At 40.4% G+C, this 17,945-nt stretch overlaps 1 long non-coding RNA gene across 1 annotated transcript in view; it reads right to left on the reverse strand.

The window, feature by feature from the left end:
- LOC118453034 overlaps positions 1 to 13,622 on the reverse strand; it is a 31,654-nt gene extending 18,032 nt beyond the window's left edge. The window contains exons 1-4 of the long non-coding RNA XR_004842923.1: positions 13,352 to 13,622; positions 12,410 to 12,522; positions 11,021 to 11,122; positions 2,890 to 3,113 (exon numbers count right to left, since the gene is read on the reverse strand). This is a non-coding gene — a long non-coding RNA (uncharacterized LOC118453034). The remainder of the gene's footprint in view (positions 1 to 2,889; positions 3,114 to 11,020; positions 11,123 to 12,409; positions 12,523 to 13,351) is intronic.
- Positions 13,623 to 17,945: the final 4,323 nt, after the last annotated feature.

Here is a 17,945-nt window from a genome sequence, read left to right on the forward strand (position 1 = left end):
TCAGCAGGATCAAGGTGAGAGGCAATTTGTTGCCATAAAGTAGAAACTGGCTAAGAGTCAAAAAAAGTGACTGCTGAGGTGCAGCAAATATTCATAAGGTGTGTGCAGTTATATATGTACAGCCGTGTTCTGGGGAGGGTGATAAATAGCAAGATAACAAAATTATATAGGTCAAGCACACCCAGGCAAAACTAGAAGGACTAACATGGGGAAATAGGCAGTGTAGTGAGGTGGCAATATGAAATTCAATGCTACAATAAATCTGGATGCAGTCCTAAATTACAGATCACAGCTCTCTAAGGATCACTGCTCAACAGAGATGAAAATCAGAAAGTAAGTATTAGGCTACAAAGGGCTGGTGTGAAGAATAAAAAGAAAAATAACATAAGCCCATTTATAAATCAAGATACATCTGCTGCTCTAGGAATACTGTCCTCAGGTTAGCCTATCTCAAAATATAGTCTTTCTAAGGGTGCAGATGGGAGTAATAAGAAAGATTAGGAAGAGACTGAAAAGTCTGTACTAAGAAAGATAAGAACTGAAACTCTGTGCTTTACAGAGACCTCCTAACCTACCTTGTCTTATCCAAGTGAAGACTGGCGGTGAGGAAGATAAAAGGAACATAATCTTACAAATAAGTGTGCTTCTCCCCTCCACACTTCTGACATGGATTTTGGAGGAGGAGGAGGAATATATTTTAAACAAGGAAAACAATGGGAGGATCTATAAATATTAAATCCAGGCTTGTAAGGAAATCAGAATTTTTTTATATAAAAGGTAGCATTTTTCATTCTGAAGAACACTTAATAATTGTTCATATAGTAGTAAGCACCATGAAGAAGCAGCATCGAGTGCAAAATACGATGAATCTCCATTAGGACTTGCTTAGGAAGTAGCTGCCTATTTGGGAAGTTCCCTGAGGGTGAAGAGGGTGAAGAAACCAAACTTGGACCATGGCAGGGACCCACAGATAGTCATGCAAAGTTGCACTCTGCCACTTTTACACGGAGCTGATCTTGTATATTTTGGGTAGATCTTGTGTCCCCTATGAACTTCCTAATACTGGCATACACACTATTTCTTGCCCCTTGGCCATGCCTCTGCCAGCATCCCATAGAGAGTGCAACTAGCTGACAAACTTGTGAAGAAACGTACAGGCCTGATTTCCTTTTTAATCTCTCTCCCTAAAACCTACTGATATCTTCCAATCCACTCCAGTTTAGTTTATCCTCACATTTGCCCATTAAAAAAAACCCAACAAACCCTCAATATTTATTTCACTCAACCCCTTCTTGCTTGTTCCCTCCCCAGGTAGCAAAAAGGTCAGGATCATATTCCTCGCATGAGGGGGAATCAATCAAATGCAAGAGAACTTGCAAAAGGCAGGTGGGGTTAGGGTCCCTACCCTGATTATCATGAGCTGGAAAGGCACACCAGTGGCTGAAAATCTCTTTTTTATTGCTATGGTATAATATCTTGACACATACCTCCTCAATTTAGGAGCAACAAATCCAGCCTTTAGTGCTTATTTTCTGACCCAAGCATCATATAATTCTGCAGTGGAAAATGAAGCTAAAAAGAAATTCAGCTGCATTTGTGAAGAGCTTTGGGATCATTCTTAACTAAAGCCGCTTACCCAAATCTTGTTCATTTTATGCTCATAGTGCAAGGAAAGTCAAATGAAGCACATTCCTTTTCTCATACAAAATTTCCCAGCCTTCCCTCTCCCAATTTCCTCTATTTCTACTTTAATTCTCAAATAGTTGAAACAGCCTCCCCTTTTCCAGAAGAGCAGTTCTCCTCCCCAGCCTGAGTCGTCAGATTCAGATTACAAAATTAACTGGGAAAAGGATGGTGTAAATGACATGGAAAATACAGTAAGTGTATTAATGCTAGGACTGGCTAGAAAACTAGTGACACCTTTATGCTACATCCCTTCTGCACTTCATTTTCCGCTGCCGCATTCTGCTGCTAACCTTTGTCCTGTGCTGCTCAGAAAGTGCCCATATTATCTGAGTAAGCTCCAGGCCTTAATAATTTACCTTATTGGTTTGATCTGGCACAAAATGTGGCAGAACTGATGGCAGAAATAACACCAAAATAGATTTGATGGAATTAATGGAGCACTTGTGGGCTGAAATTGGCTTAACGCATTAAAGATTTTTTTCCTAGCTTGACAGGGAAATGCAGGACTGTATCTACAGGGGATGGAGTTAACAGGGACTGATAAATCACTGTAATGCAATAGCTAAAACCGCAGCTACACGGGGAAGAGCCCGGAGAGGGCCAGGACTGCATAACACTTGGGCAGTGCTGATGGAGGTGCTCTGCTTGGGGAAGGTGATGAAACGGGCAGAGGCAAGCATGCCCATAAGCAGCCATTTGCTGCAAGCCACTAAAAACGTGCTCTTTTATTCCCACTGGAGCACGGGACAGAATAGGACTGAGCTATCCACCCCCTGTCCCTTGGCTCAATTGCCCCATAGGTGCGGTGCATGCGGCCTTTGCCTTTCTATGAGCCACAGCCACAGGTGACCTGCAGGCTTTTAGAGCTCCCAGGTGGAATCAGCGATCACAGGCATCGTATGGCCCCACGCAGATGTGGGGAAGGCTTCCAGATCTGTCAGATTTTGCTTGTGGTCAAGGCAGGAGCAATACATGACTCCGTTCTCTTTGGGAGATTTGATTTTTTGAGAAGGAGAGGGCTGACTTCATTTCTGAGGGCTGGGTTGTCTTGTGGGAACTCCTAAACACAAGGTTGCCCTGCCTGAGTACAGCTTGATGTTCGGGTTGCAAGTTCATCCAAATAAAAACAAAACTCTTAAGTTCTTTTAGAGTTTTATAAGTGAACCTGTCCCACAGGCAGATTACCCCGCAGAGATATTTTACCTCGTTCCCCTGGTTAGCAGAAGCAAGAAATGGTGTTTCTAGCTTTAAGGAGTTGTAACACATTTCACTCGTTTCACCTGTGACTCCCTGCACTGCAGCTCCAGGACAGGCGGTACCCAGCCTCCAACTTCTAAGTCACCCTGCGCAGCTTTGGAGCAACACCAAAGAGGCTCAGGGATGTTTTTTCAGGGAACAGTGAAATCCTCCTGCATGCTCTCAGTGAGCTAAGAGAAGAAAGGCGGGCTTTGAAGGAGAGGGTTCTGTAGATCTACCCCTTCATAAATCATGCTTTCAGCATCTTTTATTCATTATAACTGTCAAAGTAGAAAGGAAAGAGAATCATAGAATAATCTGGCCTTCAGACTAAGAATCTTGAACAAATTCACCTTGGTAAAATACCCCATCTGTGCTGTGGCACAACACATCAGCAGGTTAGCTGGAAGGTCTGGCTGGTATGGCTGAACAGGCAGTTTGAAACCCAGAATATCAAATGCCCTCTGTTTTGATGCTCTTGAGTACTCTTGTCTTATTTTCTCCGCTAAAGTAGCAGTTATGCAGGTCTGACTAAACACCATGGAAACTATTTTCCTGAGGTTTCCCCCAGCGTTTGGAACAGTTTGCTGTACAACATGCTATCTCTAATTGCTGGCAAGCAAAATTACTTTGAGCAACAAAAAAAACCTAAATCAAATTTGAGAGGGTAATTAAAAAAGTCAGAATACTCAAGAGAAAACCTTCTTTTTTATTTTTATTTTCAGTGGAGATAGAAAGTAGGGAGGAGATTCTCCTATCTATTTTAATTATAAATTAATGTTAGAAATGAGAACTTAAAGGATGCTGCTGGGGGGAAAAAAAAAAGCAAAGCCAATTTAAAAAGTAAAGACTTTTTGTTAGCAGAAATCAAAACTACAAAATGCAAAACTTCCACTGTAGAAAAACTGGACTGATGGAATGATGATACCTGGAGGAAGCAAAGGTTTAATTGCTTCATTTTGATAATGAAGGTAGATCTTTCATATTTACCTATTCATACTGAGAAAATACTGTCCATCAAAAGCTGCAATTTCATATAGATCAAAACATGACATAACACGGGAAGTGTGTAAGGGATCAAGGTTTGTTTTGTGAGGAAAGGGTGAGTGCAAAGAGGTTCTGCTTCTCAAGGAGAACGCAGGTCACCAGCTACACAGAAGAAAGATAAATAGGACTGAGGTGCTAGAAAAAAGCTGGTATCAGTGATTCTCCTATTTTATTCCTTTCCCTTTCCATGAGAGCCTGTATTTACATTCTATATCTGATGTTAAAATTCTGCCTACCAGATGTGGCAAACTATTGATGATGTAAATATCTTCCAGTGGATTCAAAGAACACCAAAGATGGACACAAGCATTTACTGAACAAGAGGATAGATCAGAAAACAAAAACATCACTCTCCACACACACCCTTCCACCCCCAAAATCAGAAGAATTATAGGAAGTGTGCCTAGGACAGAATACCTTTCTTTTGCTGGCTGAGCCTTCTGGCTGTTTGAGTAAGTTGCACTAGTGGGTAATGCCCCCCAATTTGACTGTCCCTCTGGTCCTTATGAAGAGAGTCCAGAAGGTTTTTGGTTTTGAGAATTCCCCCCCCCCCCCTAAGTCTATGACAAGATCCTTTATGATTATTATGCTGTGCTTCAACACAGGTCACAGCTATGATATCACAGGCTGAGTCCATACATGCAAGACCCAGGGAGATTAATTTTACCGCGTAAGAAACTCAAGGGCCAGTGTGATTCATCAGCAATCACTGCTGGTTCCTGTTTACACCAGAGCTTTAAAGAAACTTAGCAACAAACAAGATATGATGTAGGATGAGTTCCTTGTCCCTGACAGTGAAATAAAAGATTTGGCGAAAGTTAAAAGGCTTCAAAGGAAGAGGCTGAACTCTGAGAAACCATCTGCAAAGTGATGGATGTAGCTGTCCCCAGTTTGGCTGGAGAAGTGTTTTTTGCAGAAAGGTAGGACTTGTTCAGAGAAAAAAAGTGGTCTTAAGAATAGGGCAATGACAGCTGTATTTGCTAACCAACAATTTCAAGCATATTTTGATGCCAAAATTGTTGAATGCTGCCTAAATCAAGGCATCTGATGACAAAAATGCCCATGGCAAACAACATTCATTGTAAGTACTCAGTGCCTTTGCAAATTAGGATACTTTTTCAGCAACTGAATACCTAAATATAGATTTAAGTACACATGCTTAGAAAAGATCACCAGTCTACATTTATGTAGAACCTAATTCTGCCACTCTTAGTGATGAGAGGTAGTAGCTGAATACACGAGTGATCTTGTTAAATAAATTTTGCTTTCAGCTTGAGTTATACTCTTAGGATTAGGTCCAAAGATATTACAAAAGAAATATCAAAAAATATTTATGAAAGCAGGAAAGCATACAGAGGAGCATCCAAAGCTTGTTGTGTATTTGTAAACTGACATGCAAGGCAAATGAAAATAAATCTAATCCAAGCCCAAAGGCAAAACTGGCTTTCTTATTGATACAACAAAAGCAATGACTAACAAGCCACCGCTCTGGTCTTGCATTTCTACAACATATATTTCTGTAAGCTTGGCATCACTGAATTGCTCACAAAACACTGAAAAACAAAACTTGCCAAGCAACAGTTTGCTGGAGTGGGTTTGGTTTTGCTTTTTTTTTTCTTTTCTGCATCATTGGTGAAATAAGCCTCCATCAATGACCCCATTACTTTGTAATCCTAGATGTGTTACCAGGCAACCATTATATCCAAGAGCACCTAGCTTGCCCCACTCTAAAAATAACCCAAACCTCCCAAATCCTTCTACTCCATGCACTAATGAAAGTGGCATCTTTCTACTGCTAAATGCTTACTCAGGTATTTTCCTTAAAATTTTCACAGTGGCAAAATGCTGATTATCCTTTCCTGAACATGCTGGTCTTCAGTTCACAATGTGATCAGTTAACAGGCTCTAGCTGTATATATTTATATTTTCATTCAACTATATACTTCAAATGAGACTGTATTTGGAAACTAAAGTCAACAATTCAGAAGCTAGTAGCAATGTCAACAAATGTAGTATGAGTCAAAAATGTATAAGATCTGGATGACGACACCAAAAAAATTATCACAAGCCAAATACACTTTTGTATCTTCAATGCTATACAACTCTGAAACAGTAAATTAGAATCATAGAATCATTAGAATGATTTGGGTTGGAAGGGACCTTTAAAGGTCATCTAATCCAACCCCCCTGCCATGGGCAGGGACATCTTTCACTAAAACAGGTTACTCAAAGCCCCGTCCAACCTGACCTTGAATGTTTCCAAGTGTGGGGCATCCACAGCTTCTCTGGGAAACCTGTTCTAGTGTTTCACCACCCTCATTGCAAAAAATTTCTTCCTTATATCTAATCTGAATCTACCCTCCTTTATTTTAAAACCATTACCCCTTGTCCTATTGCAGCAGGTCCTCCTAAGAAGTCTGTCCCCATCTTTCTTATAAGCTCTCTTTAAGTCCTGAAAGGGCATAATAAGGTGGCCCCGCAGCCTTCCCTTCTACGGGCTGAACAACCCCAACTCTCTCAGCCTTTCTTCACAGGAGAGATGCTCCAGCCATTGGATCATTATTGTGGCTGAAATTTGTATGTAGCTTTTCTGAGGTATCACCAAAAGATGCATACTTAGCATTTAGACAATTTAAAAAATGAGAGTAATGTTTTCTGAACATTTTCTTAAGGCAGACATCATGTACCAATGAACTCCTGAATTTGGTGGATTGAGACCAAGAATAAGTTGAAGAAATTGCAAAAGTGCAACTAATGATGCTAGAAGAAGTAGCAACTAAATGGTAGTCAACATCTTCTTGCCCATGTAGGGGGTCCTACATAAAAGTAGAACTTTCCAACAAAATCAAAGCCCTGCAGTTAATCACACATGATCCTAAGTTTCTACAGATGAGCTCTAGAATTTAATGTGGAGGACAAAAACCCCATTCCAACTGGGCTTGACTGTGAAACTTTAGTCAGACTGGAAGATGAGGTGTAAGAGACTTCTCGGTGCGCTATCCATCAAAACCTGATAACCTGAAACCACTGTGCAATTAGCAGCTGCCAGCACAGTCTTGCTGATGGACTCTCAGCTAGTAGTAAATCCAGCACAAGCAGAGAAATGTCCACCTATGCTGGGCAAACATTTTCCTAAGAGGAAAGCATCACTGCCATACATTACCCTTTTTGCACCCTGAATTGAGCTTTTTCCATGGAAGAGTCTCTGGTTCCTGTGCCACTAGGAACTCTTTACCAGCTTAATTTAGGATTATCAACCAGAAGTTTTTAAGTTAAGTATGAATATGGATCTTCACACATTTCTGCAAGCCTGAACAGGGTGTCCTATCACACTACAGAATGGTCTCAATGCTTGATCAGTCACTCCTTGAGTCTCCCCCCGATCGATGCCTAAAAGGGTCCGTGGAATTTGGCAAAGCCAGAGACATTCAAAGCAACAGATGTCTAGCAGCAGCAGCGGCAACTAGGGCATGAAAATGCACTCTGGAGCAAGGAATAGAAATGCAATAAGCAAAGTACTTATACAAGCCTAACAAAAATCTTCAAGAGAACTAGCAATGATACTTCAGAGGCAAGTAAACATGTCAGTGGAATGGCAAAAGGGAGACAAATGAATGACACTGTACACTTGGAAGCCAATCTGCTTTACGGTATGTTTAAACTCCAAGGTAGATTAACCAACAAAGAACAAAACTTCTGTTTTCTGAAGAAATTGCACAGAAAAAAACAAGAGGAATCACGAAGCACTCAAACCTGCCATTTTTTAACAGGCCAGCATAGTTCCATTTTGTTCTCTCATTAGCACATTTGTTAAGTGGAAGGGCTCCTCACATGGGCATAGACATGAACAAAACAGGGCGTTCACAGGCTGGATTCAACCTGGGGGGGCGGGGGGAAGAATGCTCTGAGAAGCAGAGCTCTGCTGTGACTCTGGGGTACCCTGAAAGATTACAGCCAGCTAGAAGGGAAAAAATAGTGTTGGCTGGAACAACCTGGCATCTGGAAAAACATTGCATCCCCTGTGTAGCCCAGGAAGTGGAAAAAATGAACAATGAGAAAATATCTGTTTCTCTAGAATTAAAAAAAAAAAAAAAAAAGAACTAAAAACATACTTAAAATGAGTAGTTTTTCAACACCCAGACCTATATGTTCTGAGATATGATTTGTAGTCACTGAACTCAGTGACAGCTCCTGATTCTGTTTAAATATCTAAATGACCCCATGGAGGACTTTCCTGCTCTGATTTTCTATGAATCTATGTTAATATTAGTGGTGACTAGCAAGGCCAGTTCTAAGCATTTTGAAATTGGTTGGGCTTTCTATCAGCTTAAAATGTCTTCAGTCAAGCCCTTTTGTCCTGAATTTTGAGATAAGAAGTCATTGATATTATAGAATCATTAAGACAACAGCAGGAAGATATGTTCCTGATGGGTTTTGTTCCTGGTAATACCTTCCTAAAAATTTGAATTAATGCATGCCAATTGTTATTAACGCAATCTCTTATAAAACAGAATTATTTAATTGGCTAACAGGAATACATTTATAAGATCTAATTGATACAACAGTAGAACTGTTCACAGTGACATTTTAATCTATGATAAAACACAGAAACTTAATTTTAAGTGTATTTGTGGCTGAACTGGAGTCATAGAACTATATGAACCAGAGGTATAAAATCTAATATGCAATTATCCATTAAATTTTTCTGTGTTAACATGTAGAAAACCAAGGCTTTTACAATTATATCATATTTTGTCAGACCACCCTAAGAGTTACCATACTGCAATTTAAGTAGCATAGCTGAGACAAGAGCTGAGCAATGAAGGCAGTGTTCCATCAGGTTGAATTAAACTCTCTTAGCCTGATACATGTGTGGTTTACAGTAAACCCAGGAAGCACAATTAGTCCCACATAGTTAAATACGAAACTATATTCTGGCTATATTCAAGGTCAAGCAGTGCCCTGCTTAGTTAAGGTATGACCCAGCCAGTTCTAGAAGCCAGCACAAAATATATAGTGTCTTGTACCATTGTGCACCACAGTCCAAATTTCCCCCTGAGAAAGGAGGAGTATAGATGATTTCTATAATGGACAAGCTCTTGCATCAGACAAGCTGATATACTGCCTCTGAGAACAGTAACTAATTCACAGTTTGAAGGAACTAAGTGCAAGGTATGTAAGACCGCATGCATGTGCCCATACACACACACAAAATGTGTCATGGATACCTCTTTGCTGATCTAACGTCTACCCAGTTATCAGACTGAAGATCATCAGCATTGTTGTAAGAGTATACATTTGCTGGCTTGCTAAATCCACCATCTAATTGTAACAGTTTCTCTAATTTATAAGTTTATAGTATTATTTAGACAAACTCAAATACTATATTGTATAAATGACATGGCAAAATTGTAATGCTTGGCTTACTGAAATGTAAGACTACTTTCTCTCTGCCCAAGGTATTAAAAAAGAATTGTAGTCGGGAATCTGCATGGTTTTTTGAAAAGTCTCATCTCTCCCTGACACTACAGATCTATGGCTGGAATGTTTCAGATATTAAAGGGAATGAGAAATCTGTTTTTATCAGGCTTTGCATCACAATTTCTTCTGTGACATCTTTTTTTTTTTTCTTGTTGGCTCATTGGGACTTTTTCTAGTGCCAAAATTGTTCAGAGGGCTTTATATTTAACCATAATAAAATGCCTTTCCAGATGGGTGGCAACCTGGATTCTTTCTTTCCTTCTCATGTATTATCACCAGTGCTGGTCAAATTCCACTTTTGGATAAATTTCAGCCACCCTCTCTTATTATGCTTCAGTAGCTGCATCTTAACACACTTGACTCTTCTGTTCATGGTAAACAACAAAGAGAAGAATTCACTTCTCTCCCTTGTTTGAATCAACTCTGAATGTTGCTCGAGGAACTGCTATGTATATCGATACTATAGCAACTCTATTTTCCTTCCTTCTGTTCATTAATACTGAAACACAGGGCAGATTTTTGTCTCTATGAAACCCTTCTAAAAGCATTAGATACAGTCTGAGTCTCAAGACTTCTGCACAAAACACTCTGATAAATAGGTGTTAATAGTTTGCAGTCAACTTTCAGTGCTTACAGCAAATAGTGTAAATTGTAAAAAGCATACAAATGGAATCCTGTAAATCACTGTGAATGCTATGGAAGACTGCAGATAAATTTTAAATAAAAGCTATTATACAGTAAACCTACTGATGTTCCTCACACAGAATCTCTACTTTGTTGCTGTGATACATGTTCAAATGCAAAAGTTTCAGCATTTATGCCTCTATATCTAGGACGCGTACGTAAACACATTCTTCTCTTGTCTTCTTCCAAATAAAATGTCTCTGTATTTATAACCCTATATAATACATAATGTGTGCTCATTTTGCATCTTTTTGTCACTGTAAATCCAGTCTTTTTCATGAAGATTTTGCTTTCTAGTGAAATACACAACTGGAGCTTGTTAAACCAAAGACATAGTTTAACTAGCTTCTCTGCAAAGACAGGGCAGATGTTGACGAGGGACCACGCCAGCTCAGAAGCAAAAGCCGCACAGAAGTATCAAAACAATGTGTGGCCCTTGCTGACAAGTCTACACAGATCTGGAGACTGAGCTGCTATCTCTAGTAAATGTTATTTGTGTTAGGCCGTATGTTGGTGTGGGCATACTCGTAAGAAACTTGTTTGTCCTTAGCTACAAGACAAAATAGCTCAGTTAAGCAGAGACCCCCCATAAGGGACAAAAGAATAAAACTCCTCGGATCCATCACAAGTTTTGTACTTTCAGCATGTAAGCCATCAACTGGCCCCAACACACTGATATTCTGGTATTGGTTAGATCCCCAGTATTCTTCTGAAAGGAGAAATACTAAGAGAGGATGCAAAAAAATGTGCACTTCTGAAATACCACACAGAGACTAGGTCACATTTTACCCTGGAGCAAACCCACTGGTTTTGCTAGCAGAGAATTTGGTTCCCCAAATAATTCCCCAAATCAGACTCTCTCCAGATGAGACAACACTAAACATACCTGTCTGCTTTCTGGAGATGAGGGAATCTGTGACACTGACATACAAAGCAGCACCCATAAACAGAAAGCCATGTCCTCCTTGCTTCCAGGCCCATGCTCCTTCTGTGAGGACACACAGATTGGTGAAGTTTAATTTGTTAATGATAATTGTCCAAAAATAAATGTAGGATGAACTTCTTAACCTGTAAAAAACACATTGTGTCATGAGCAGGAGAAGAAGGAAGGAAACAAGTAATAAAGAAAGTGAGGGCAAGGAACTGGAGTGGCCAGGTTCAGTGTTTCTAAAAGATCAGACTGTAAATTGAGAAAAAAAGAAGATCCAATTAGTGGAGATCAAAGAACAAAAAGTCAGTAAATTAAAGAGATGACAAAGAAGTAGAACATGGCAGTAGTGTTAATCATGTGCAGCTATGTGAGATTGTATGAACCTGCATGAGAGAAAATGAACAGTGAAGTGGAACAAACTGGGAAGTCCTGCAGGACCCGTGGGAGGAACCCAGGGCTAGTAAAACATACAAAAGAACAGGTTTTGTTCTTGTTTTAGTATATTTTATTGCACAGGCACTAGTTACAAATGAATACAGTTGGCTTGTCTACATCAAATTGATTAGAAGTGCTTTGCTGATGTTTTCCTCTCTAACCTCAGACTACTTAACCTCATACTTAAAAAGTATTAACTACTGCTACATCTTGACTTCCTCCTCCTGGCAAGGTCCAAGTTAGATCAACTCACGTGCTATGCTTGGCTTCAATGTTGCAGAGTTCAAAAAATGGTAATGGGATAAATACCATAAATATCACAATGGGGTAAGAACGGTCATCCTAAGAGGAGCAAAATTCCAGGAGACCAGAGATCTGGCACTGGCTGCGGCTTCTATTCTGAAACACGGTCAGATATACCCACGGGACCTATATGTTCTCTGCTATGTTAATAGCAGCCATCAATCTTCTGCAGAGCTGTCACACCGTTAAAAGCAGGGAGCATTCCGCAAAGTAGCGTATCAAGAGCTCTTAGAAATGCAGATGAAGAAGTTTAGGACAAACACACAGCTATGAAATTGCTTTTCATTTTCAGACTCGGATAAGTAACCACAATCTTTCTAAACATGCTCAGATTGCCTAACAAACATTCAGTTTCAAACCAATGTTTCTAATTTCAAAACATTTCATTAACTGAATGTTGTCTCCATCAAGTTTCTATTTTCCTCATTCCACCAGCCTCGTGAAACTATTTATGACTTTCATTAGTCTAAAATTGAATTAAGCCCTAACTTCGTGCTTTGAAGCACATGAATGGATTACGCAGGGGCTCCTCACTTTGGAATGAAAGCTTTGCAGTGAATGGAAGTCACATCCAACTGTTCATTGTCAACATGATATTCTGCTTACCTGCACAGCTGGTCGAGGAATCTGTGGTGACTTTCCTGGAGATGCCCTGGTGTTCTGCTTTTCTTCCTCTATGGGCTAGTTTCTCTCTAACTCTTCATGCACTGGCCTTGGACCTTGTAAGAATAAAAAAAAATACTCCAAACCCCCAATAAACGAATAAAAAACTTCCCCCTCACCCATTTCTCCTATTTTTCCAATGAAGTTTGAGCTTTCAGCAGATGTGGAGAAGATGGCTCTGTACAATACACCAGTTATAGGCACTGATAAGGAACAAGACAGACAGTTTTAAAAGGAGACACAAGCCAGGAAAACAGCAGTGAGAAAGCTCTGTGCAGCTGTTTTAGAGTTATTCCTAAACTTATTAAATGGACCAGTTCAGCAAATTTGAGCAGAGGAAACATCAGAGAGCGCTTCTCAAAGCTTAGAAATTCAGAGGCCTCACGTGAGCTCTCTAGTGTACTAGCAAACAGCCTCAGGACAGTGAACGTTGCCGAATATGGATGAGGTGACTCTGCCTGATGCATTTCTCAGAGGGCCTGGAGGGACCATGGCGATGAGCTCTCTAATGTACTAGCAAATGTTGCCGAATATGGATGAGGTGACTCTGCCTGGTGCATTTCTCAGAGGGCCTGGAGGGACCATGGCGTGGGTCCTCTGCCCCCAGGTGCTGATGGCTTCATCAAGGAGCAGGGCCGAAAAAGCACCCTGTGGAGCAGTTTGGGGAGGTGTTCAACACTGTCATTCTGAGAAATGGTGAAAACATATGTGCTTTCCTGATTGTGCCTAAAGGCAATGTATGTGAGATCAGCTTGCTCTGTAGCGTGTTGGAGAATTCCCTGTGCTCTGGCCTGCAGTTTCTTACTGCTCTGCCTGAGGGGGATAGGAGGAAGAACTGACAGCCTGTAAGAAAAAGTAAAAGAAAAAAACAACCCACATGCATACCTGACACTCCTTCCTTTTTTTCAGTGGTCCTTGCCTCGTGGCTTGTGCTGTTTGCCTTGGCTCAGAGAGCACAGATTGCTCTCTCCAGGATGTCTGTGTCCTCCTCATACCTTTCCTTAACAAGTATGTCACAGGGCTGTGCCTTTCCTCTTTCTCCAAGGTCTTCAGGATGTTCCTTGTCCTTCACAACATGGATAGGTAGCCTTGCCCAGCTGGCATCCAGTCCCAAACAATACCACCAAATTTGGATAGGCCCTCAGGTCCTCTGAAGGCTTCCTATGGCTGTGGCAAAGCTGCCTTAATTCTTTCATTTCCTTTATCTCCTTCCAATGTTTTCACCTAGAGGCAATTCTGTTGGTGGACTTTCTGAGAAAGACAGATAGTGGATACCCAGGAAATGTTTCCCAAATAAGGCAACCACTTAAGAATGCAGCAAAATGCTCCCATTTTTGCATTTGTATTCTCACAAAGTTGGGGGAGGAATATCTTAGAACAGGCCAGGGATGGAAACAGTCATAGGAGCATAAGAGATGACCTCCTTGGACAGACCAGTGGTCTGTCTATTCCTATTTCTGTTTCTGAGAGTGGCACCAGGAAAGTTTGTCTAAGAGCATGAGATCCTGACCCCTTTCTGCAGTCCATTCCTTTGTATGCTCAGAGGCACCTTCACGTACTCCTACTCCAAGTAACAGACAGGCTTGAGGTCACTGTTAACTCAAGCGAATGAAATTCAAAATTGCAAGCAAAGTGCCATGGCACAGTCATGGGCACAGGGACCTGGTGGGGTTCTCAGCATCTCTGGCCTCAGAACTATACCATGAATTCCCATCTGACACTGTGACAGTGACGTGTCCTGCCTGGCCCCCAGACCCTTCTCAATAAATCCTTCTTCTAAATGAGCATAACCAATTCGTCAGCAGTGGACAATATGGTGTAAACCAGCTGTCACCTTGTTTCCAACCCTACAGCCCAGGCGGGTGCCCTGAGAGATGCACACTGCGGGCAGGCACAGGTGTGCCCCCCATAAAAACAAATGTGCAACCCTTAAGGCTTACAACAATAGCGGTGTGTACAATTATCTCTGTTGGTTGAGAGACTGACCTGTGTCCTATTAATATTTATAGATTTAAATTTTTAATACAGCAGACCCATCCCCAGGAGCTGGAGAGGACAACTAGGCACCTACAACTCACCCTGCTGCTGTGCATCGCAGACATCTGTTTCTGCCTCAATTTGCAGTATTACCTAGCATTTGTAAGCCATGGTTAATCAGCCATCGGCATGGCAAACGTAAATAAGGCTGTGTAACAGCATGGCCATGTTCCAGTGGTTTTCCAGTGCAGCTGACTGGGAGAGGAGCGAGTGAAGAAGGAATCACATTTCTGTAGACACAGCCCTGATGGACCTGTGCTATGCATGGTGTCCAAGCTCCTCTCTGCGGTCAAGCCACGTGCATATCTTTCACACGGGCCACCCCTCATGGATGTAACTAACTAGCTACCCTGCCTGAGCTGGAGAGTGCTCAAGGGATGAGAATTTGGATCAGGCTGCAAAGGGCCACATATCTTCTACTACAATGAAGAGCCTGTTTTTTTTCTAGCCAGAAATAAGGCCAATGCTACCTGCACCCAGAAACTGCTGACACATCTAAGAGGAATTGCTGCTGAGGAGCCAGCTGTAGCTTTCTAGCCCTTCAGGTCTGCTTTATGCTGATGTGCATCACTGAAAGCCCTCTCACAACCCGCTCAGCTTCCCCTTTCCTGGGGATGTGCATACCCAGACTGTGATAACCCAGGAGTTTCCTTCTCATCTCCTGCATGGCAACCACCTCTCTGTTGGTATTGGACACATTTGGCATACACTGTCCTGGTCTTTTCAGTCCCTTGAAAAGCAGTTTCATGGTTCTGACCTCTTGATACCATCAAAGTGGTGTAAAGGAGCAAGGCTGCAGAAGGTGACTTTGGCTGCTGTTACTCATAAACACCTTTATGCCATGCCTTTGTAAAGCTGATTCCAGCACGTTGACTTGTTAGATTGAAATAGGAACGTTTTCTTCCCAAAAGACAACCACAAACCCCAGGATTAATACAAGATTTCTTGTCCTTATCCCTCATCCGAAAAAAAGGATCAAAATTTCCTTTATCAGATGACGGCTTTTTAACATGTCTGTTTTGCTCTATGCCATAATAACAAATGTGCAACCCTTAAGGCTTACAACAATAGCGGTGTGTACAATTACCTCTGTTGGTTGAGAGAGTGACCTGTGTCCTATTAATATTTATAGATTTAAATTTTTAATACACAACAATTCTGCATTATTGAACAGGTGACTTCCTGCATTTTAATGGTTATGGAGTAGGAGTGGGCTCTTTGTAGTTAACATTGCAATAAATTTTTCATGATTAAATAAAAAGTTGTTACCTCTAACTTCCTCAAACAAAATCCCCTCGGACAACACGTTGGTGCAATGGTGAAGAATTCTCTCAAGACATATATGATATTACATTTGTGGTAAATTTGCTTACAGGATTTATATTTATGGTATATAAGGATTTTCCATAGCTGGAAATATTTAGTAAGTTTCTTTTTAAAGTTGCTGAATTATTCAAGCATCAGTTTGGGATTCAGTTTTGGAGACAACTGGATTCGTATTTGCAAAATTGATCTTTGTGTTTTAGAAGGTTCATATTGACAAAATAAGATTCAAAATGTTCACTTGAGTTGGCATCTTGGACTAGGACTGGGATGTAGATTCAGGCTTCAATTCATTTATTTTGAAATCAAGCCCCTTGCTAAAGGCTTTACTAATAGCTGCATTGTAAAGAACTTGTATTTTAGAGGACAATGTGGGATTTCAAGACCTCTGAGGTGTTATATAAAAATATGAACCATTTGGCATAAGATGAGGTCAGGCCATTTCTTAGGAAAAAAATGTGCATTTAGGCACTACAGTCACTGACATTTTTCTTCTTCTCAATCAACTGAATATTGTCAAGGTCTGGTTTGTGTGTTTATGTGGTAATAGCACCTTTAGGGGCAGCAGAACACAAGAACAGTGAAGAAGAGTTTCTCTGCAATAGCAAACCTGGTACTGTTTCATTTTCAGATGGGTCAGGACCTTCACAGTGCCACTCAGGTGGGCTGGTTTTGCATTAAGAAGTACTTTGCTCTTCAAATAATGGAGTGAATTCAATGAATTTTCACTTAGGAAGAAAAGGATACCCCAGGTCAATACAGGAATCACAATCTAGTCTAGTATCATCTGGTATAATTTTCTCAGGTTTGCTTTCAATGTACAATTTGTACTGCATAAGACTTAGTCATGTCAAGGTTTTTGATTTCAAAAATAGGAATATGATTTGAATTAGGGTTATTTGGATTATTTTAATGGTGCAATCCTCAACTTGAAAAATCTGTTCAAACCCAAAACCTGTTTCCAATATCTGCTTTCTTTTACAGCTATTTTTTATTTGTAACTTCTGAGTATAAGTAAGTCCAGCTCATCTTATATTATTGTTGGAATATAGTTATGCCTGTGAGCCAAGGATTCAGCTGATGGATTTGCCACCATAATTCTTTATTTGCAGGATATCATGGCTCTATTTACCCACAATGAATGTAAAAGAAGATATAATTCTTGCAATCTGTGCGGAATAGTTGCTGTTGCTTTGACAGCATCTCACACTAACTGAAGAAAATTGGTCACATGTATGCTTATGAGGTATATTTCAATATTCAGGATGGTCAAGAATGGTCAATAATTCATAACTGTATATTCTGAATTTGGATCGTGGTACCATCATAGAAGGTGCATCACAGAAGATTCCTCCAGTTTTAGAGAAGAAATGTTTACTGAGGAATTTGGAAACAGAGCAACCCAAACAGTTTTATTATCTATCCTGTGGTGTATCTTCATCCCAGTGACAGTCAGATGAATGTACTTGCACACAGTGGCTGAAACAGCTAATAAACATTTCATGGCACTCAATGAAAGGGATTGTATTATTTTAGATTCCTTCCTGATGCTATTCTCGTGTTGACTTCACTGAAAGCAATGTTTGTTAGTAGACAACTGAGAAATTAAATGTGTTCCTAAAGCAAAACAACAAACACCACTAGCCCAGTTACGCTACACTTAAAGCAATTACAATTATTAATAAAGTATTTAGGATGCAATGTTTCCTTTTGAGCTCTGATTTCACAGCCCCTGAAATGCATCCCTTTCTGTGAAGCTCAATTTAATTTTATTTTTTATCTTCACTTGCAAATAAATATTTTGTTTTCCCTCTAGGTGTGAGTCAATTTAAGAACCTAATCAAAGATCAGAGCTTTCTGTGTATATGGAGTATAATAAACATATGCCATCTTCCTGAAAAAGCGTACCGAAACAGAGTAACACTTAAAGACAGGCACTGCTATATTTCGTATCTGGACGCTATAAAAAATAGCAAGATGCCCACCTTCATTAGACAGTGCTGTAAAACAAATACCAGGCAATAATATTATTTCCTTGCATCTTCAAAAATGCAAGCTGGCAAGCTCTCCTGGGATGTGATTAACAGCTTGTCAGCTGGGGGTTCTTACAAATGAAATT

Source organism: Egretta garzetta, unplaced genomic scaffold (genome assembly GCF_000687185.1).
Source record: "Egretta garzetta isolate BGI_Z169 unplaced genomic scaffold, ASM68718v1 scaffold9, whole genome shotgun sequence".
Classification (NCBI taxonomy): Eukaryota; Metazoa; Chordata; class Aves; order Pelecaniformes; family Ardeidae; genus Egretta; species Egretta garzetta.